Source organism: Balaenoptera ricei, chromosome 4 (genome assembly GCF_028023285.1).
Source record: "Balaenoptera ricei isolate mBalRic1 chromosome 4, mBalRic1.hap2, whole genome shotgun sequence".
NCBI lineage: Eukaryota > Metazoa > Chordata > Mammalia > Artiodactyla > Balaenopteridae > Balaenoptera > Balaenoptera ricei.
The window spans coordinates 100715394-100737554 of NC_082642.1; the positions used below are offsets into that span (position 1 = coordinate 100715394).

The following is a 22161-nucleotide window of genomic DNA, read 5'->3' on the forward strand; positions in this document are numbered from 1 at the left end:
CCGAAATAGATGAGGATCTTTCCTACTTTTAAATAACCGTGAAGATAGAAATTTCATAACAGCTCTTAGCAATCAATCTATTTGATTATTTACCACTTGTACATTTAAGATGTTCATGCTTAAGTCTTAACTTAAATTCTTCACTGGACAGTTTAATATCATTTCGCCCTAGGACAAAAATACCTATCATTATTCTCTTTATAACAACTCTTCTTATAGTCAGAAAACTATGAAGATACACCTCAGCTCTTTCTTTCTTAAGTGAAATTATTCCAGTTTTTTAAACGTTTACTTTTATCTCTATAGCTCTTTCTGTACAAGAGTGGCAAAGGGGACTATTTTAAAAAGTTCTGTCATACATGATGCCCCTGAGAAAGGCACTGCATATTTTAATTTCACTGTGCCGATGTAGAAATAGCCACAGCTTTTTCATTATATGCTGATGGACAGAGCATTTGTGTTCATTTAACCTTGAGGTTGAAACTTGTTCCCAAAAAAGTAACTGACTCATAGCATTGGCTAGACCCAAGAATAAAGAGCATCAGTTTTCTTAATCTTAAAGGCTCATTTTGCCCCCCACTCTAAAATGCACTAAAATTAACTTTTCCTTGCCCTCTCTCTGGTGCTATTTGTTTACTGATTTAACAACTTTTTTCTATCATCTTTGTCTCCTAAAATAGATGGACAGCATTTATTCAACAAACATTGGAGTGTCATGCTGTGTTTAGGACACTGTTCTAGGCTTGGGAGATTCTAGTGTGAACTGTTAGCAAAGGCTCAGGGACAGAGGTGTCCTGAGCATGTTCAGGGAGAGCAAATAGCCTGTTACAGTACGTAAGGAAGCAGTGGTGGGGAAAAAAACAAGAGAGGTGGATTGGGGCCAGATCGTGAAAGATCTTGGATTGCTCTTAAGCAAATAGTTGGTGGTGACAAGGACAAAAGTAACATTTTCCAATCTGTATTATGGAAAGCTTTTATCAAGTCTTTAAAACACAGACTGTGCCTACGTTGTCCTCTTGGTTTAGTATCTAACAGACCATCGGGTGAAAGTACCTGCTTAATTTGTATCTTTCGATATAAATTTTGTGTTATAATTTTTCCCTTTGTATTAAAAAAAATTCAAGGGAACCATTTGAGTAAAGACAGCCTTCTGTTCACACTGATCTGGATGTTTCTTCCTCCTGCTGTGCCCATATTTATTCCAAAGCCCTCTGTACCACTAACATGTTACTTTCTGTGTTTATATACCAAGGAGTCTTGGGATGAGTTTGTCCTATAATAGGCACAACTTTTTTGTACCAAATGGCATTAATAGTAAGCTGTGAGCAGCATTATGACCAAGTGTTTCTACTTGATTGGACCACATGATAACAATACCAGACCTTTTCAGCATCCCCTAAAAGATATTAATGTACTATAATAAAAGGTCTTGTACACCAATCCATTTAGAACATGTAAAGCTGTAACTTTAGGAGTTTGAAATAAGGAAGGAAAGTTGTTCGGAATAAGATTGTAGAGAGGTCCTGAATGTCATCATGCCATCAAATTAAGTCTGTTTTAGGAGCTGTAAGAAATCATCCTAAATATATTAAACAAATTCAGTTCCTGATACTACCTTCCACCCTGCCCTACCACCCCTCCCAGCCTTACTGCTTCTACTTCATTCTTATTTCTCAGGCTTTATACCTGTAAGAATCAGGAAGACTCAAGAGGATTTGTATGGGATGGGGTAGAGTGTCAGGTTGTATCTCAGCAATGTCTCAGGCTCAGAAACAGTCCTATACCTAATTGCTGAACTTTAGTTTTTGAATTCTCTCTTTTTACTGATCATGATTTCATCATCTCGGTTTTTGAAGACAGACATCATTCTGTGTTATCACAGCATATTAAGGAAAGGTAAGGCATCACTGTGATTTCCCTACTGTTCTTCTCAAGATGGTCTTGAAAAGCAGACCCCAAGATATGAATGACCATTTATGGCATTTATAGTCAGTCTCCTTAAGACTGACCAAAGGAATGAAAACACTTCAAGAAACTTGCAGGAGACCCCAAAGTACCTAGTGGGAAATTGAGCATGTTTTGTATGCACGTCTGAATAAGCCTTCCATCTGACTTTAACTTATAAATCTTTTGCCAGGTAGAAAATAGAGACTTAAAAACCTCCAAATTCAGGGTGCATGAAATGTCATTATATCTAGCATAAAATTTCTTGAATCTGTCAGATAAAGGAAATCATGTATCCAGAGTGAAGATGGAATATCAATTGACAGGAACCTATGAAGTTGGCACATATTATGAGACATATGAATCTAAAAATCCAATAGGGCCTCATCCTTTGAAAACACTGGAAGCCAGAAAGGTATTAGGAAAATCAGTAAGGTAAAAATCTTCATCCTACTATTTGGAATGACTCCCACATAAGAATTAATTAACACAATACTTCTAGAACATTAAAAGGATGTTAAAATGTTATCTCTACCCATAGAAAACAAAGATATAAACCCACCTAACTGCTGGAGAAAGTAGTTGAAAAAAAAAAAAAATTGGATGGATTAAAGGCATGTCTAAGAGGTCTTTTCTGTCCTGTTGTCACATCATTTACCCTCTTCAGATAGAAGGATAAGTGTTGAACTTCAGTTCATCTGAATTCCTCAGCTCTGTCATCAATGCTGTGACACATTCTAATTTTCTGATTCATTTGTGATGAATAAGCTCTCCCTTTTCTATGCACAATGCTAAAAGTAACCAGTTTTTGTGAGTTATGATTACTTATTTTCCATTTTTTTATTGCACTATTATTTTCCCTTAGCAAAGTTTCTCTCACTCTTTATCAGCCAGTGTGAATCCCACGTGCGGAAAAGCCCTTGGAGAGTACCATTGCCTAGGCTTGGAGTTAGTCAAGAGGAACGAGAGACTGACAGCCCAGACTCCTTTTTTAACCCAGCCAGGTACCTCAGCTGTCAAGTGTCTCAGCTTCTGCACCCAAAAATGGGTACAATAGTAGCTTTCCCTTACCACCCTGAAATATTTAGAATGCAAATCAAGCCAAAACTGTCTCCTTCCAAAGGAGAAACTTAAACTAGCCTACAAAATTCTTAATGAGGCCAGACTTCAAGGGCAAACATAAAGTGGGAAACACCTATAGGTACTGGAACTTAAGGGTTATAAATATGTAGACCTCAGAATGGTACAGACTTATTCAGATCCCAGCAGCTCTCTGATTTAGGGTAAGTTTCCTAATTTCTCAAATCTCCCTTTTTCCTCTTGTAAAGTGGAAGTAATAGTATTTACTCTTGTAGTCAGGATTAAATGATACACCGTTAATGCTGCTTTTCAAACTCTTCCAGGGAGGTGATCATCAAGCTAAGGTGAGCATCCGATATTCAGGGTGCCTGGACCTCACCTGAAACAGTCTGCTGCAAATAAGGCTTTTCAGTGAGGTCTCAGGTTTCACCCTACAAGATACATACACGTTTTGCATTCTACCCCTCAATTTATCCTTGTTTGTTTCACTAAACCGGAAGTTCCATGAGGGCAAGAACAGGATCTGTTCTTTTTTTCTATAACGTCCAAGAAATAGTTATTGGATAAATGAGTACATATACAAATAAGAGGTTACATTACTTAGTCACAAAGACAACTGACCCTCTGAAGAGACAGCCGTGTCTTTATTATTTATTTTGTGGCTTTGCACACTCTTGTCATACTGCTCCACCTCCCTGGGTATACCCATATTCAAACTTCAGAAGCATTTACTTAAGATGCCTGGAACCACACAAAGTACTCAGTGAATAGTAACTCTTATTATCATTTCTCTGCTCACTATTCCTCTACCTCATTGTTCCTAAGGCTCTATGGACTTTTTAAAAAAGAAGTTATAAGGGACTAGGAAAGTCAGAGTCTGGAAGTCCTGTAAAGGAGTCTGTGTGTCTCTAGTGACACACACTCACCCATGTAGAGATCCATTTTCTATCCATTTCATTTACTCCTGGCTTTAACTTTATAGCGACTTGTTGAAGCATCCTAGAGGTGATGAGCAGGGGGACTGAAAGAGCATTTTCTCCCCTCTCCCCTTAGACCAAGGCTTACTAACCTGGAACTCTTGGAAGACCTTCATGGACTTTGGGAGATGCTTGGAACTTGGTGTTTTTGAAGAATTTCTGGGAGGAGAAATTCTCATAGGGATCTGTATCACCTCAGATGTTGGGAAGCATTGCCGTAGAACATAAATGGAAATCAGAATGGACTAATCTTTAAGTTACAGTTAATAATACTTTTAGTTCCTTGGAGATTGATACTATATAATAATTTCTACTCAGAAATCACAAAACTAAAATTAGACTTCACTACAAATCACCCCTTCTCCCCCTCTCTACTCTTGCCTCCCCCGCCAGGTTTTAAGGTCTTGATTCATTTTGGGCTTTATAGTTCTATATTCTTGGCTAGATATTTGTGCTTTGAACCCAGCATGCTTAATGCAAATGTTTTTAAGCTTATGCAAAACTATTATAGATAATTCTTTGCATTTCAGATGAAAACAATTTACAAACACACAAGGTGAATATCACTTAGGCAGAAAGGGCACATGTCAGTAAAATAACAATTTGAACTGAACAAAAATAAACCCATGTAGATTAATACATATTTTCAAAATTGCATAGCAGATTGTAATTCAATCAAGAAACGGGGCCTTTTGACATTTATGAATGCTTATAAATTGTATAAGAACTCTGAGATTAAATTTTTAGCCTTAGTATTAAATTTGGGATAGATAGTATTGTTTTTCATTAATACATAAAGACAACAATTATATCCAATAAAATCTTCAATTTAACTTGGCTTTAATTTGTCTTAGACTGTGACATACACACTGTGATTTTTCTCTCCATCTTGGATTCCTGTCATTGACAGCCTGTGTGTCATTTGACATCCAGGAAAGATAGCTTTTCATTCCAGACCTTGGATGTATTAATCAATCTGGGTACAGTTTACATCGATCTCTTTTGATCACATCAAAAATTTAATTTTGACTGATTAACTTTTATGAATAAATACTCCTTTCCTAGAAAGGAAAGTTATGCTCTTAGATATAAGAGCATAAATACTAAGTATAGTTCAAAAAGAGCATAATTATTATTGAGACTTACTGGGTTTATAACATGCAACAGAAAAATAAGTGAGTATATTGTATAGATAACCACTAATCATATTTTTCTCCATTTTCTCAAGCGTTGGGAAAGAAAGCAAGCTCAAAAAGGTTGGAGGAGGGAGGGAAAAAAGGGAGGAGAGAGGGAAGGAAGGAAGGAAGAAAAGAAGAAAGGAAGGAAGGAAAAAGATTTTAAAAGATGCACCAGTGAAGTGGTCTAGGATCCTAGCTTGTGGAAGGGACTAGAATGTAGCAAAACTTAGAGCTTTAAAGTCGTTGAGGCTAGTTGATCTTTTTATATATATATATATATATATATATATATGTATTTCAAGTTTGTGTGTACTTTCAATGAATCATACATAAGTTAATTATCTTGCTTAAAATTTTCATTAAGCTCATCAATTTTGTGAAACAATTTCAAAACATTGGAGACCTCCAGCCTCTCTTGTGTTGGCATACATTATGGTCCAGGCTGCAGATTTTCATCTTAACTCTTCTTGTCCAAAGAGGGGAACACCATACTTCACTCCTGCATGTTCATGGAACAGGGTTTCACCTTGTCCATAAAAGGAAAAACTTTCTCTTTGGAGGAACCTCTATGATGGTGCATTTTCCCAGAAAACTTGCGAGAAGTGAAGTCTCTTAATTGCCAGTTTTCTACTTTAGCCTTATTCTATGCTTTAGTCAGGTCCTTCTACTTGATCTCTTTTAATACAGTTTGTTTTTCATATTTCTGAAGGCCGTATGTGAAGTGGTTAAAATCATGGTGTCAGAGAGACAAGAATTCAATCAGTGTATATTAAGTCCTTGACATATTTGAGTTGGGTGGGGTAGGGAGACCTGCTTTGTCTTCTCAGCATCCTTGTTTGGTTTATTAATTTCTCTTGGATCTTCTGTTACTTCAGTTTTATTCTTCTGTAAGAAAAGCTATCAAAACAGTGGCAAACAGGCCAGTCCCATAATCGCTTATCTGGCTTGTGTGTTGAAGATTACAAAGGAGAATTATCAGACTTGAAATATAGAATGAGAAACTGTTAAGGTCAACTCCCCCCAAACCTGAAGTTTTCATTATTAGAAATGCATTTTGGGGGACAAATGCTTTCGTTTAAAATCATTTTGTCAGAGGGGACACTCTTAGGCTGGTGAGACAGGGTAGACAAGGCAGTAGCAGTCCTCAGCTAACAGTTGACAATACATGGAGGCTTTGAATTTTCCCAGAGTATCTTCTGGGCATTAAGCATACTAAATCTACCCTTAAAAGAAGCAAAGTGTATCAGTTTCACTCATCTTTGTCAAAATTAGCTAAGATCTGTCATGCACTACATAGTAAAGCTTTTATCTATTCTCATCAGTGCTGCCCAATAGATATTTATGCAATGATAGAAACGTTCTATCTGTAAGGCAGCCACTAGCCACAGGTGGCTGTGGAGCACTGGGAATGTGAATAGTAGACTGAGGAACCAAAATTTTAAATATTTTAAATTTAAATAGGTAGATGTGGCTAGTGGCTACTGTATTGAACAGCACAGCTCTAGATAATGCTTGTATGATTTCGATCAGAATGAAGTTGACAAAGAAAGAGGTTGGCACTCCTTCTGTGTTGGTCAGATAGCAGCAGGTCACACCTTTGGAAATTTTACGAGGCTGAATCTCCTCTTTCATGGGCTCTCACTGCTCATGCTTTAGGAGCAATTAGTCCTGTCTAAACTTAGATTTGCTTTCCTTCTCTCCACAGTATCATTGGGTTTATTTTTAATTCCTTGTTTTGTCTTTGATTTTCAGTTCCTTGACCGTCATTCTGTGGCCTGCCCCTTCTCTTTATGTAAGTAAAAGTGGTTTTTTTTTTTTACTTTTCAAAAAAAGCACCAGATTTGGGAAATTTGGGTCTTTATTGGCATGTTCTCCAGTTGACATTGTTGTGGTTTCCAGTGCTTCTTCAGTGTGTATTAGCTTCTTTTGTGTTTGGAGCCAATGCTGTTGGTGGTAGTAGTAGTTGCCATCATGAGGGGGCTGAAAAGACCAGCAGCCCAAGCCACTGGACTTATATAAAGACTTCCTTTGACTCAGCCACGGCTGCTGTTTGCAAAAGTCACTGCTCTTCTGAACTACAGCTTACATTCTTCAGCCAGATACCAGCCACAGTTGGGCTTTTGCTCCACTGTCAATCAATGGGCAATTATTTATTCTTCAGTTATACACCCATCCCTAGGCCCAATAGTTTTTAATTTCAACTTCTAGATCAGAGCTGTCATTTTTTGGACAAAATTTCTAATATCCTTTTACAGGAGGTACAAGACTGAAGTACAAAATAACTAGTTAGTTAATTTAGGCTAAAATTGTATGTGAAATAGTAAAGTCCAGAAAAAAAAAAAAAAAGAGAGAGAGAGAAATCATGTGCCAGGAGGTTTATAGAAGGTACCATTCTTTTTTTAGAAAAGATGGAAAGTCATTTGGGGAAAAAAAAGAACACAACTTGATTTCAGATGAAAAGAGAGAACATTTATAATTTAAAGCCCAAATCAGGCTGCACTGAGTTGGTTTGGATAAATTTCACCTTGAGCTGCTTGAAAGAGATTCTGGGGCCACGAACCCAAATAATCAAAGTCACTACCTGAGACACCACCCAAGAGATGCTACAGGTAATGGCAGTTACCTCACGTGATAAATATTATCAGCATCCTTCCAGCTGCTTCTCACTCTCTGGTGAACACTGTCCCTTATTCACAACATACTATCTTCACCGACTCCTTCACACTCTGAGGTATTTCTTGTGTTGCAATCATTTGCACAGAAAGGAGGTTCCCATGGCTCTTTTGCTTGCATGTGGCTTCCACTCACATTCCTAGAAGCTAGTTGCAAATATATGTAGGGGAGTAGAATCCTCCAAAGGATGCTAAGGCTAAAGTCTAAAGTGACATTTATTTGACAGAGAAAGGAGATTGATTAAACTCCCCAGAGACTGGTGCTGTGTGTAATGCATTTATACAGCAGGGGTGGGTCCTCTCTGCCCCTGACAAGTCTTGTTATTCCTCATTCTTGGTGTTGATAGAGTGGGTCTGTCAGTGCGTCGGAGGGTGTCGGCGTGCATGCTTGTGGTTACCACTTTACGTCTCTGCATCCCGACTCCAGTTACCTAGCACTGCATATTTCTAGTCCTCTGACTGGCAAATCATTTTTGTTGCAGTTCTTTTGTGTAAAAACAGTTCACATAATAGCTCTGTGTTAGACAAGGCATTAATCCTCACATCACCGGGGATGAATCAGCACCGTGCACTTCTGCCCGCACGGCTCAGCTATTATGACGTCAGCACTGGAGGGCAAGCCTCAGACACAAGCAGTGCAGCAGCCTGGAGACCTGGGTCACAGATTAGAAATCGAGGGGAGACCTTTGAGATAAAAAACGTAATTGAAAGGCTGTCTCTGGCTCATAGGAAAATGTGAAGCTGATTCTATGCTATATCAACCATCAGTCTCGCAGCTTCTAGAGAGATCCAAGTTTTTAACCAGAGAGGGGGCTGAGCAAATGACCTGAATGGGCTAATAGCCCAGCCACGTCTCCACTAACCTTTTCCCACCCCCCAGGCCAGGCTTCATGCTTGCTTAGATTGTTCCCAATGCTGAGACTGCCTTTATTTCAAAGGTGACAGGGCCTATGACAGTCCTGCTGTCCTCAAGTGCCCCACAGACACAGCTGATGGCTCCAGAGGTGGTGCCCCAGGTGCCCATCAAAGGGAGAAGAAAAGTTCCCTGGGGACAGATCAAAACATTATCTCCCCAGTGCTTCTGGTTCCTAGTGCCTCTTTGATGGCCTCCTCCAGACAGGTGCAGCATTCTGCCTGTTCAACTTTTTTCTCCTCGGCACTGCATTTAGTCCAAAGTCCCAGTCTGGATTTGACACAAATTTCAATAGGAGCTGAACAGCTTCCAGATGTTCCCCCAAAAGTGTTTCATCCCATTAATCTTTAGCAGAGCAAAGAGGAGCCCTCTATAACCTGCCATGCTGCCTTGAAGCAGAGAGCACAGACTTGCCCTATTTGAGAAACTAGGTTCTTAAAAGGTAGACCTCTCTACAGTTCGGACTAAGGTTCATTCTCAGAACAACACCTTTCCATATTGAAAACTAAATGTTGAAAAGGCTGAAAATTAACTGCCTACATTCTCTGTTAACAAGACATTCCTCCATCACGCCCTCTATCCCTCACTCTTCCTTTCACCCTGTGATAACCGTCTAAAGCGCCTTACTGCTGGGGTCTTCTGCCTTCATTAGATTGCTAGTAGGCCCCTACCCTGCTTCTAAAAGCTAATACTACTGCTTGGCTTAGGTTTTGATTGATTATCATACACAGCTTTTCATTCAGTTTTCAGTCAACAAACATTTATGGAAAGCTAGTCACTATGCTCAGTTCCTAAAACTGCTAGATAAATAACAAATGCTCCCCATTGTTAAAAATCCCACAGTCCAGTAGGGGAGATATATAGTAAATAAAGGCCATGCCATGTGATAGGCACTGGAATGGAGGTATATACAAGATGTAGCGAGGGGAACAAGGAGGGAGCGCCCGCCTGCATGTGGGAGGTGCCCAAGCTGGGCCTGAAAGTCTAAAGAGTGAATTGTAGTTTACCAGGTGGATGGGGGGAGGGGAAAGCAAAAGGGGATCCTAATCAGAAGAAAAGCCAGAGGGAAGTCAGGGGGCATCTGCGCAGCAGCCGCATCCCGAGTTCGTGGCTAGAGCTTGGTGACGGAAAGGGGATCCTTTCAAAGGAGATGAGGCTGGAAAGTGGGCAGGAGGCAGATCACGAGGGCCTTGTATGCCGAGCAGAGAAGTTTGGACAGGAAGCAGCAGGCTTGGGGAGGCTTTGAAGAATTTTAAGTAGATTTATGTTTTAGAAGAAGAGCACTCTGGTGACTGAGAAAAGGGAGACCAGGTCATAGATGAAAACCAAGGGCCTGAACTGTGCAGTGGGGCTGGGAGTGGAGGGGAGGGGCGATTCGGTAGTGCCGACATAGACATTGACATTTGCCTAATGCCAGCCTGGCTTGGCCCCGTGCATAATCCTTGCCTTCTAGGAGAAAGGTTGATGTGTTGTTTGGGGCCAAATTTCAGGCCAAAATGCACCTTTATGGGACCTTCACCAGAGACCTCAACTTGAGTCTGACCTACTGCTCTCCAGAGATGTGTGTCTCTCTCTCCCATAGTGGCCTTGGGGGAGTGGCAGGCAGAAAAGGAGAGGACATTGCCAGTGTCCCGCTTTTCTCTTCTTTCACCTGAAAATGAAACCATTTCTTAATAATATCCCCCTAAAGTCAATCATTGTCCCAGTTTCCTATCATTTTCCCACTGCTGCCCTTTTCTGAGGAGAAGTTCCAAGCCATTGACCTGAATTGCAACTTATGCACAGCCGGGTATTGAAACAATGCAGTATATTTGTTCCTTCTTTCTGAATTAGAGTTCACCATAAGTGTGCTTTCCTCTTGTTCACTTTGGGCTGCCAGGACAATTTAAAGGAAATTTTCAACAGCTTATGTTGCATGTACCATGTTCTCTTTTGCAAATGAGAGGATGTCTGTGGGTGTGTTTAAGTCTTCTCTGTATTACTTTCTGGAGAGAGGTTTGAGGAGATGAACAAGATAAGGAGTAGAGACCTATTGAAAGCCCAGGTCCCTTCAGTGACCTGAGTGCAGAACGTAGGCTGGTGATCAGATGGTCAATTATGTGTTTGTCAAAACACAGTGGGCTGCATTCCAGACTGCCAGCTTTGGAGGCCCGGCTTCTGCCAACCAAATGTCATCTGGGAACATGCAACACTGGGCACTGTGAAGGAGTTTGAAATAGACCATGCCACAGCCAACCTACTGCCAGTCTTATAGCACCAATATGGCATGCACAGCCGGGCCCCATGTTTCAGAGCTCAGGAATTCACTGTTCTAAATTCAAGAGGTCAGATGGGTTCATGTTTTCAAAGCCTATGTTCTCTGCTTTGAACATTGTGACTTGCTCCTCAGTGATTTCCAAGTGATTTTTTCCAGTCACATCGCTGTGGAAACCACTCTTTTTGTGATGGTTATGAGAGCCTTGTCAATGTCCCAGAGGAGAGAAAAAAAATAAACTTGCTCTGACAATGACTATGATTCCGACAGAGGGATTCCAACTCTTAGGAAATTGCATGAAAGGTGCATAGCTTTTAAAATATCAGGAACCACCTTGGCAACTTATAAAAAGCAGAAGGGCTTTGCCTATTTTATAAAGTGATTTGCATATACCTGCATAAATAATGTCCCCACCTGTACTTTTATGCATTTAGGTTGAATAAATTAAATTCAGTGATCTTTAAAATATTCACTGTCTTTCATTGCTCAGATACCATTTTCAGCACCCTTCCTCCTCATTTTTATTTCCTGTAGTAGTAGTGGCTATTTTTTTCAATCTTTTGACTAATTCAGAGAATCAAAACACTTCTGCAGACCAGTCTACCACAGCCAGGAGCGTTACCTCCCTCTGCTTCCATTTCTCTTAGCCCTTCTACCTATTAGGCCATGCTTTCCATATGCTTTTCATAAAGGAAGTGGGGGAAGTATATTACTAAAATGAAAACACACTGATACACATCTCAGGGACACACTCATATTAACCTTTCTTTCTTAGGCCACTGCCACCACTAACCCTAACCCTAACCCTAACCCTAACCCTTCAGGAACCATCCAGCCACTAAGCCATATCAATTGTAACTTGGGCCTTCAAATCAAAGCCTGGTTAGTAGGCCAGCCTTAAACACAATCATCCCATAAGCTATAACTACTTACTATATACAAAGAATCATATTTAGTGGAGAGTTAAAACATAAACTAGGACACTGCCCTTGCTTGCTCTTAAGAAACTTAAAATTGAGTTAGGAAAAGAAGTCATACTATTGAGTGTTCATATGCATAGAAAATAATAAATAACAACTCCAAAAGGAATGAGACATTCCAATAAGTACTATAGGATTTCATTAGTGAAACAGAGCCTTGAGGGCTGGAAAACTTCATGTAAAATGCGATTTAGCTGGGTCTTGAAAAATGGCTAGAATGTAAACAAGATGAAGAATAAAGGAATGGTATTCCAAGCAAAAGCATAAACCTAAGTGTGGGAATCTTTGAAGGGGTACAATAAATAGCACTGTTTTTCCCCACTCAAATTCTAAACCCATTGGAAAATAAGACAAAAGAACTGATGGCTGAGGAACCAAAATTTTTGCCAAAGTCTTTGGGGACAGATGTTAACTTAGTATGAGAGGTAAAAAGAGCTCACTGACTCCCTTCCTCCCAGGGGAAAATTTGGGTCTGCATAAGAACAACACTTTTCCAGGTCACTAATTCCCACTAGTCTAAGTAGTCAAGGAAGGAGAAAGTCTAAATTCCTGTACTTATAAACTTTGATAGATCAGTTCCACCTAACTGAGAAACATGGACCAAGGGCTGTCTTACCAACATGATGACTCTCCTCCATGGAGAAGTATAAGGAATGAGGCCAGAGGCAAGATATGTTTAGAAAACTTCCCTATGGAAATTGGGAGTGGGGAAGAGGCATTCCTATAAACCCTAAGATCCACAGGCTGGAAAACAAAAAGAGGAAATATTGAGTAAGATGAAAATGGGAACCAGAGCCAAGAGGCCAAATAAGGCTCTCATCTGCCTAAGGGGACATACCTGATGTTGAAACCAGTAGTCATAGAATTATTGGAGACCTAAACTAAGGGATCCTTTTCAGACTCTCAAAGTTACCAGAATCAGAATCCCAGGGACAAGCAAGAAATGAAGATAATGGACTAAAACCTAGTTGGGAAAAAAAATACAAAAACTCTTATCTTTTGTTAAACTAGTAATAACAATAAGAAATAACATTTGTTGAGTGCTTGCCTTTCTTTAGGTAGTGGACAAAATACTTTCAATGGTTATATGATTTAACCTTTTAAACTACTCTTATTAAATAGATGATGTTATAATCCTAATTTTGAAGATAAAATGGAGATTTTGTATGTTTGAGTAATTTTTCCAAGAATGCCTAGGAAGTGATAGAGATAGAACTTGAATCCAAGACTGTCTGTCTTAAAAGCCCTGGCTGAATTTCATTAAACACAAAGTAAATGTCTACTAAGTGCTGAAAATATAATAATGAGCAAAACAGACATGGTCTCTGCCCTACTGGAGTTTATAATTTGGGGGATGAAAGACTGATATTAACCAAACCGTCACATGAAAGAACTTATAATTGCAAACTGTGCTTTCTGTTATGACATAAAAATGCCAGGTTTTCTAAGAACAAATATAGGAGGGGAATATTTAATAATAATAATAATAAATATAGGAGAGGAATATTTAATAAGTGAGTCTGGAAGTACAGGAGAAGCTTCCCTGAGAAAGTGACATTGAGCTGACATCTGAAGATGAAAAATAAGAAGTGAGATTAGGTGGTGGAAGAGGTTTCCAGGCTGAGGGAACAGCATGAATGAAGGCCCTGAATATAGCAGAATAGAGAGAATGAGGTGAAAAGCAGCCAGGTTGAGGCTGAAGAGAGAATACAGGGCCTGATAATATCAGGATCTTTGTCGGCCATATTAAGGACTTGCCTCAGGGCAATAGGAAAGCAAATTTAAGAATGAAAGTGGCATGATCAATTTTTTATTCTAAAAAGATCAGGCTACTCTTATACATTTATCCCAAACAAGCAGAAACATATCCACACAAAAATCAAGATTTATGGCAACTTTATTCATAATAGCCCAAAACTGGAAACAACCCAGATGTCCTTCAATGAGTGAATGGTTAAACTGTAGTACGACCATACCATGGAACTGCTCGGCACTCAGAAGTAATGAACTCTTGGTATGTACAACAACTTGGATTAATAGCAAAGGTGTTACACTGAGTGAAAAAGCCAATTTCATTTATATAGGATTCTTGAAATGAGAAAATTATAAAGATGGAGAACAGATTAGTGGTTATCAGAGATTAGGGAGTGGGGGAGAGATGGAGCTGACTGTGGCTGTAAAAGTGTAGGCCAGAATATTCTTATGATGTAACTGTATTTGGACTGTGGTGGTGACCATGCAAATCTATACATAAGGATACAATAGCGTAGAACTACATACACACACATACATGAGTGCATGCAAAGTGAGTGAAATCTGAATAAGGTGGATGGATTGTACCAATGTCAATTGCCTGACTGTGATATTGTACCACAGTTAAACAAGATATTATATTGGGCCAATATATCAATAATAGAGGGGTAGAGGGTATACCAGATCTTTCTGCATTATCTCTTACAATTGCATGATAAACTACCATAATCTTGAGATTAAAAGTTAAAGAAAAAGATCAAGCTAGTTTCATTATGGTAAATGGTCTAGAAGGAGCAAAAGTAAGGAGGCTGCTGTAATAGAACAGACAAGAGATAGACTAGGGTAGTGACAAAGGGAATGGAAGAATAATAAATGGAATCAAGAGATAATTCAGAAGCAAAATATACAGGATTTTCTTATGGATTGGATGTGGGAGATGAAGGAGAAAGAAGTGGCAACTATGACTACTGGTTTTATGCTTGTAAAACAATATGGAGGATGGTGCCACTCAGGGTTGTATGAAACACCAGAGGAGAACCGGGGTGGAGAAAAAAATCATAAGATCTGTTTTTAAAATGTCTAGTGTCAGATGCTTTTGATAGAGATAAATGATCATATTGAGTAGGCAGAGGAATATATACAACTGGAATTCAGAAGTAAAGCAAAGGCAAATGAAGCTGTTGGCATGGATGATAATTGCCTAGGGGCAAGGTTAGATTGAGAAGAAGGCCCCAACTGGGACTTGAAGAACTCTTAATATTTAATCAGCTGGTAGAGAAAAATGAGGCTGTGAATATCCTCAGAAGGAACAGCTCAGAGGTAGTAGGAAAATCAGAAAACGTTGGCACAGAAGCCAAGAGAAGAAAGTGTTTCAAAGAGAGCGGTCAGTAGCGACCACTGAGAAGTCAAGTAAGTTAAGGACTGAAAAATATATCACTTAATATATTAATCTGGATGTTATTGTTGACCTTAGCCAGAGGTGGTTTGTTGAAGAGGTAGAAGCAGTAATTTATTCGTCATAGGATGAGGAAAGCGTAAGAAGTGAAGAAACAAAGACAGCAAATGTGGATCAGTCTTAGAAGTTTTACTGTAAAGGAAAAGAAAATGAGCTAGTATAATATCTTTGGAATGGGGGAGTGAGGTCAAAGATTTGGGGGAAAAAATGGAGATACTGGCATCTTTATATGCTTAGGAGAATGCAGTAGAGAGGAGAGATTCAGTGTACAGGAGAGACAAGAGGATGGGATGATTGGTGGTGGAAGATTCCTGATAAGGACAGAGACATGGAATCCTGAGCACAAGTGGAAGGAGAGAAGGAGGGACATCTCTTCTATAGTTACAAGAAAAAAGAAGGAAGGGTAGGGATAGATGCGAGCCATGTGTAGGTTTGGTAGTGAGAAGTTGAGAGGTTTCCCAAGTGATGGCTCCTAGGGAGCAAGGTCCTACTAAGAAAAAGTGAGGAGGAGATTTGAGGAAAGTAGAGGTTTAAAATAGTTCTTGGGACAAATGGGACAGTAGGTTAGCCAGAAAAACAGTAGGATTCTCCTTGGCAGTGTGGAAGGTCCAGGTGAGCCTGGTGGGTTAATGTGGTACCTGTCTGTCTTGTGTGATTTTCTCCAGCAGTTCAGTGATGAAGCAGTTCAGTGATGAAGGTGGAAGCTCAGAGGAGATGTGCACTTGAGTTCAAATTAGGATGGAGCTTTACCTGATGTACATGAAAAGATATTAGAGTTTTTAGCTTCTTTTTGGTTCTATTAGAGACCAGAATGAAAAGGCAGTGTGAAAGTTCAGTTCTCTAAGCATCTGGTGAGTACCTACATTGCACCAGGCACTGTGTTTGGTACAGAAAAAACAGTCTAGTGAAGTTTAAAGGCTGCCATCTAGTCCAAAAGGCCAGGAACAGGTGATTAGATAACCTTTACCAAAAGACGCAGAAACCCATGTCATTACTTTTCTTTCTTCTGCCTGTTCCTTCCTCCCATCCTGGCATTACCCAATTATTTTCTTGCTTTCTCACAAAATATCTACTGTCTGCCTTATTGCCAAGCCTCTAATATGCATCATACAAATATGAGTGACAATTCTGATTTCTCCCATCATCATTTTGCTAAAATACGGTCATTTAGGAACAATTAGATCATCTACTTGAAGTGTGGTATTGGTACCGTGTGAATTTTCTCTAAATTTTAAAAGCTTCCCTCTAACTATACAGAAAGGCGATTTATTTAAAAGAGGGATGGAGAATTTATTTAAAAGAGGGATGGAGAGAATGCCATCCTGGCATTACCCAATTATTTTCTTGCTTTCTCACAAAATATCTACTGTCTGCCTTATTGCCAAGCCTCTAATATGCATCATACAAATATGAGTGACAATTCTGATTTCTCCCATCATCATTTTGCTAAAATACGGTCATTTAGGAACAATTAGATCATCTACTTGAAGTGTGGTATTGGTACCGTGTGAATTTTCTCTAAATTTTAAAAGCTTCCCTCTAACTATACAGAAAGGTGATTTATTTAAAAGAGGGATGGAGAGAAGAAGAGTGGGTAGATGAGAGAGAAGAAAAAAATAAGAAAAAGAAAGCTAATTATCTATAGAAGACCTTATATAGCAGCTCACCCTCGTCATTCAAGGGAACTCCCACTTGAAATGAGTAGATGAGCCTCCATTCCTAATGGTGACCTACACCATCAGCTTCCAAAGCAGCTTCCAGACCTGGAGACATTCCAGAGTGCTATAAACTAACTAAGTTCCAGCTTCTGGTAATGTAAGACAAGATATGAAGAAGACCTGAAGAATATGGAAATCCCTAATTCCAGTAGCAGTAGGATTCCTCACTCAGATTTGTTCTAAGCATTATAAAGTGATAGCTTACAAAGAGGTGGTGGTAATGACAGCTTTCCTTTATTTGAACACATTCCATTCTGCTAGATTCCCTTTAGGAAATGACATTAGGACCATTTGACTCAAAACTAAATTGCAGATACATCTGGGGTAAAATTTGGCAGCTGCTGAGCAAAGCAGCTGTATTTTTTTTAATATTTACTTCTTTCATGATTCTATAATTCACACTTATTGTAAAATATTAAGAAGGTATAGAGTATGGAGAAAACATCCACAATCCCACTAAACAGAAAAAAACTATTATTAACAATTTTTTAGATCACCTTCTAGTCTTTTCTCTGAATTTTAACATAGTTGAGCATACACTGTATGTATAGGGTTGTATCCTAATTCTTTTACTAACAAACAAGTGCTTCTCAGTGTAATTACATACTGTTTGTAAATGCCACCATAATGTCTGAATAATTTTCTATCATATAAAATCCCCAGAATTTTCCTAACAATGCCCTAGGTATAGATATTTGGGTTATTTCCAGTATTTGAGCTTTTATACTTTAAAGTCTTTCAAGGTGAGAACTATAATGTGTCACCTGAATTGTCAAACTTGGAGGAAACTTGAGGCAGGCAGTGATGCCACCCTTTCAAAAGAATGGTCACCCTATTAAGAGAGTTACTAACTGCTAAGACTATGAAACTCATATTTGAATTTTTAAGTAGTTGTTGCAGAGTTTAAGCTTTTTTCCCCTAAGGTTAAAATTCTAATTTTTACTTCTAAAGTATACATTTAGTTTGGCTTGCATTTGTTACAATGATGATATAAAAGAAAAAAAATCCATTCAAAAATCGCACTGCCCAGAGATAACCACTGGTAACACTTTGGGGAATATATTTCCAAACATATCTATTTATCCGTCTCTTTTTCTTTCTCTTTGTCTTTCTCTTTTCAAAATGAAAGGAAAATCTACTGGCTGTTTTGTAATCTTGGTTTTTTACTCAACATTGTAATAAGCATTTTCCATGTTAATAAATATAGATCTACATTATCTTTTTGACAGCCACACTGTACGCCAGTGGAGGGTAATTTATTGAATTAGTCACTTATTGATGGACATTTAGGATATTTGGAAATTTTTTCTAACCAAACAACGCTACAGTAATCATCTCTATACATGTGTGCATTTTTTTAAAAATTCACTTGCCTGATTATTTCCTTAGGATAAATTTCTAGTAGTGGAACTGCCAAAGTAAAGTTTATCTACTGCTAAACTGTCCTGCAACAAAACTGTATCAATGTATACCCCCACCAGCAAAGAAAGAGCCTGCCCATTTCTCTGCATCTTCACTAATTCTGTAATTGTCAATTGTTCTTTTTGCCATATAAGTGAAGAGTTTCGTATTGAGGGTATGAGATGCTTTTTCCAAGCATACTATCAAGTCTGAAAACTTAAAGAAAAATGTATTAAATTTTATTACATGAAAATAAAAATCACTATGGTAGAAAGTATTTTTTTCAAAAAAACTGGGGAAAATATTGTGACATCTGCCTAATATTTTTTTTTTTTGGCTGAATTTTTCACTGATTTTTCTTTTTTTTTTTTAACATCTTTTTTGGAGTATAATTGCTTTACAGTGGTGTGTTAGTTTCTGCTGTATATCCCTAATATTTTAAGAGTAGGTATAAGTCAACAATGAAAAGGTGAATAATACAGTAAAAACTTGGAGAGGGCAAATGAGCAGCCTCACAAGTGTTCAGTTGTTTAGTCTCATCCTCTGCTCAAAGGCAGTGCTCCTCAGGTCCTGTGAGGTCACCCCCAGCACTGTTTCCTGTGCTCTGCACACAGCCCACACCCTCACCGCCCTCCCAGCGAAAGCTGTGGGGGGAAAGCACTACTCAGGGGACCCGCGGAGTTCCTGGGTGAGGGACTGATAGTACTTCCCTTGGTTACATACATTCATGTTTATTTGACATCACCATCCCCCAAAGCGGCAGGCTAATTGTTCACTCACATGAATGTGAAAATGATCATCTGAGCTCTGCCATCAGACTCCAGAATCAGTCAGTTATTGGGAAGGGAAAAATACACACTGGCAACATTGCTTGATCCATGTCTCCAGGGCAGAATTGACACTATTCTTCTACCAGACGTAGATAGAGATTTCTGGATGTTCTCATAAATAAAGTGCTAGGGGCCATGTCATCAGTGACCTCCACCTTTCCCTCTCTCTCTCTCTGACTCCCATGTGTATTACTACATACTTAATGAAATGGAATATTTATCAGCAACTTCAGGGGAAGTGAAAGACGCTAGAGAGGCAGAAGTGCCACACTGACAGCATCAGCCCCTGCCCTTCACAGTGCAGACTGACAGAGCACCTTCCCTGTGTTTTGGGGTAGGGAGCATCTGATTCCCGGAGTGTGTACCCCAAGCCTCTCAGAGGGGCAGATGTTGTGCAGCGCTGTTCTGAGTGGTAATTGGAGCATTCCTTCAGCACAAAAAGTTCATTTACAGATGATAAGGGATGGCACGTGCTCCGGGGCATCCTTTCTCCCTCTTTAACAGAAACCATGTCTGAAAGTCATATGCAGTGCCTTAAATCCTTAGGCAGTGTCCAGAAAGGAAGCAGAAAAGAGGCAATCATGTTCAAGGTTGTACAGAAGCTCCTTTAAGCCAACCACAAGCTAAGGCAAATGGTAGGAACCAGGCCTAGTAAATGACTCCTCTACCTGAGCAGTGAAACTGCCCAGGAGGTGGGAGCACGTGACTACGAGCTGGGTTTCAGTGGTGCCCCAGGAGCAGTTAGAGGCCGCGCTGCCGTACTGCCAACTCAGAGTGCCGAATGTCTGACTTTCTTAATGATGCCCTTAGAAAACTTCACATATTATACCCCTCCCTCTATAACATAGCTTATACTCAGAGGCCAGACAGGGACCCAATAATGACGGTTAATGTTGAGTGTTATTAATTAACGTTGAGTCTTCCTCATGTTCTTTCTCACCCTTTTCTTTTCTTCCCCAAACATGGTTGCCAATTTAAAGCTGGGCAAAGGTGTGTATATAGGGTATACATTACATATATGTATGGTACATATGCCACCTACTTATTCAAAGAGTCTTTCTACTCTCTTGCACAGGAGGTCTTTGTAGTGATAAAATTAAGGTTTTTCTTTTTCTTTCATTGGATTCTTCTTTTGTGCACTCTTTCTGTAGTCTCTGTTATTTCTCATTTCTTTTAATGTGAAGTTATTGAAGACAAATCAGGCATACCTACCTTGTTCCAGGGAATCATTTCCAGATTATTTAAAATGGACCACCTTACCTCTCACACTTTGGTAGGGTAAAACTGATTCCACCTTTAGTTCTTTCCTGGAAATTTCTAGGCTTTTAGTACATGGAAAATAATTAGCACCTCTAATTTAAAATTAACCCTGTATTTTGGGTGAGAGAAGCCTGTGTCTCATGACAGAATTTGAGTAAAAGTTACATTTAAATCCTCTGACAATATCCTTCTTTCTGGTCCTTACAAGCTAGTCAAGGATGCATAAGAGAAGTAACAGGAAGTCTCTAGTTAGAATCATTTTCTGGGATTTTTCCCCCTGCTTTTCTCCATCATCATCAGATTTGAATAGTGTCCACTACATTAGTTCTTTACCAATAGATTCCACATACTCCTCTACCAGTTTTTTTTAATTTTATTGAAGTATAGTTGATTTACAATGTTGTGTTAATTTCTTCTGTACAGCAAAGTGACTCAGTTATACATATATATATATTCTTTTAAAAATCCAAAAAAAAAAAATCTGTGAAAGCATTGATAACCACAATGAACAGCAAAAGGATGAACATGAAGATGCAAAAGGGGACACCACAATCACAAAATGTGGTGGAGGAGAGTAAGAAAATGTAGATTTTTTTTTTCTAGAATGTGTTTGAGCCTATATGACTACCAGTCTACCAGTTTTATAATAGCACTTTTCAATGAAGCTTAGGAAGAACCTTAATACTGTTTAGTTTTCCCAAAATGCATGAAGTATCTGTTGACAATGTGTCTATATCTATCTATCTCTATCGATTTATAAAGAGTCAATTTCTTGATCATCTTATTATCACCAGTCATTAACATCACTCATCTAGAATTGGTACAGAGGTCAACCACCTCACAGTAGGCTGTGTGTTCACCACTCCACTCCAATTCTCTGATATACCTAGGAAAAGAATTTCAGAAATGTACACTAACATCCAGAAAACTACTTCAGAGATCTGAATCTTGGTGCAGGAATCCAAGAGAAATCTTACTGGCCACTATTATTGGGAATTTTCCCCTTTTCCTCAAACAACAAAGAACTATAGCCAAAACACTTTAAAGACATCCTTTTGAGTGATTTTGATATTGGATTCTGATTTATTCTTTCTGAGAAAATGAGGGATTACATTTAAATTCCAGATAAATGCTTTTACCTAATAGGAAATGAATGTATAATTTTTGACTGTTGTGATACGATGATCTTTCATGAAGTTCAGTGCCTAATAATCATTTCCTCTTTGGTAATGACCAAGAGATAGAGGTTTTCTTTAGAGAGGAGACAGGAGCTCTATGGGTAGCCCTGCAAAGGGACACAGACTTTGAAACAGGAAGGGATGCAATTAGAAGCCAGAAAAACAAGGGAGAGCTGGGTGCTCATTAACAGTGCCAGCAACCCTAAAACGAGTTAGGCTTTAGTTAAGATGTAATCGAAAACACATACTCTAGATATTCATCCATTTCTAGGATTGTGCAGGGGTTTACTTTCCTCTCATCTCTTAGTAAAAAATAACTTGATCTAAGAAGAAAGATTTCCCCACAGCACAGTCAGATTATTTCATGGGAACAGTACACCCTTGGCAGATCACGCTGACTTGTGGACCAGCCTGAGGATCCAGGGAAAACAGACTGAGTGACCCAAAGGGACAGAGTCAAGGCCAGCTGTGGACAGGAGTCTTTACCATCTTCCAAAAACTACCCCAAATCAGTCATTTATTTCCTTTCTCAACAATAGGCATTAAAAAAACCTTAAAGATCAAAGTT

At 39.0% G+C, this 22161-nt stretch overlaps 1 protein-coding gene across 23 annotated transcripts in view; it reads left to right on the forward strand.

Annotated features, from left to right (window-relative positions):
* ZBTB20 (zinc finger and BTB domain containing 20) overlaps positions 1 to 22161 on the forward strand; it is a 784241-nt gene that overhangs the window by 610116 nt on the left and 151964 nt on the right. For 20 of the 23 annotated variants that reach the window (XR_009502940.1, XR_009502941.1, XM_059921075.1 and 17 more), the window contains one exon: positions 6932 to 6971. The exons of the other annotated variants lie outside the window; for them this stretch is intronic. The gene's annotated coding sequence lies outside the window, so the exon portion shown is untranslated. The remainder of the gene's footprint in view (positions 1 to 6931; positions 6972 to 22161) is intronic. 23 annotated transcript variants of the gene reach the window in all.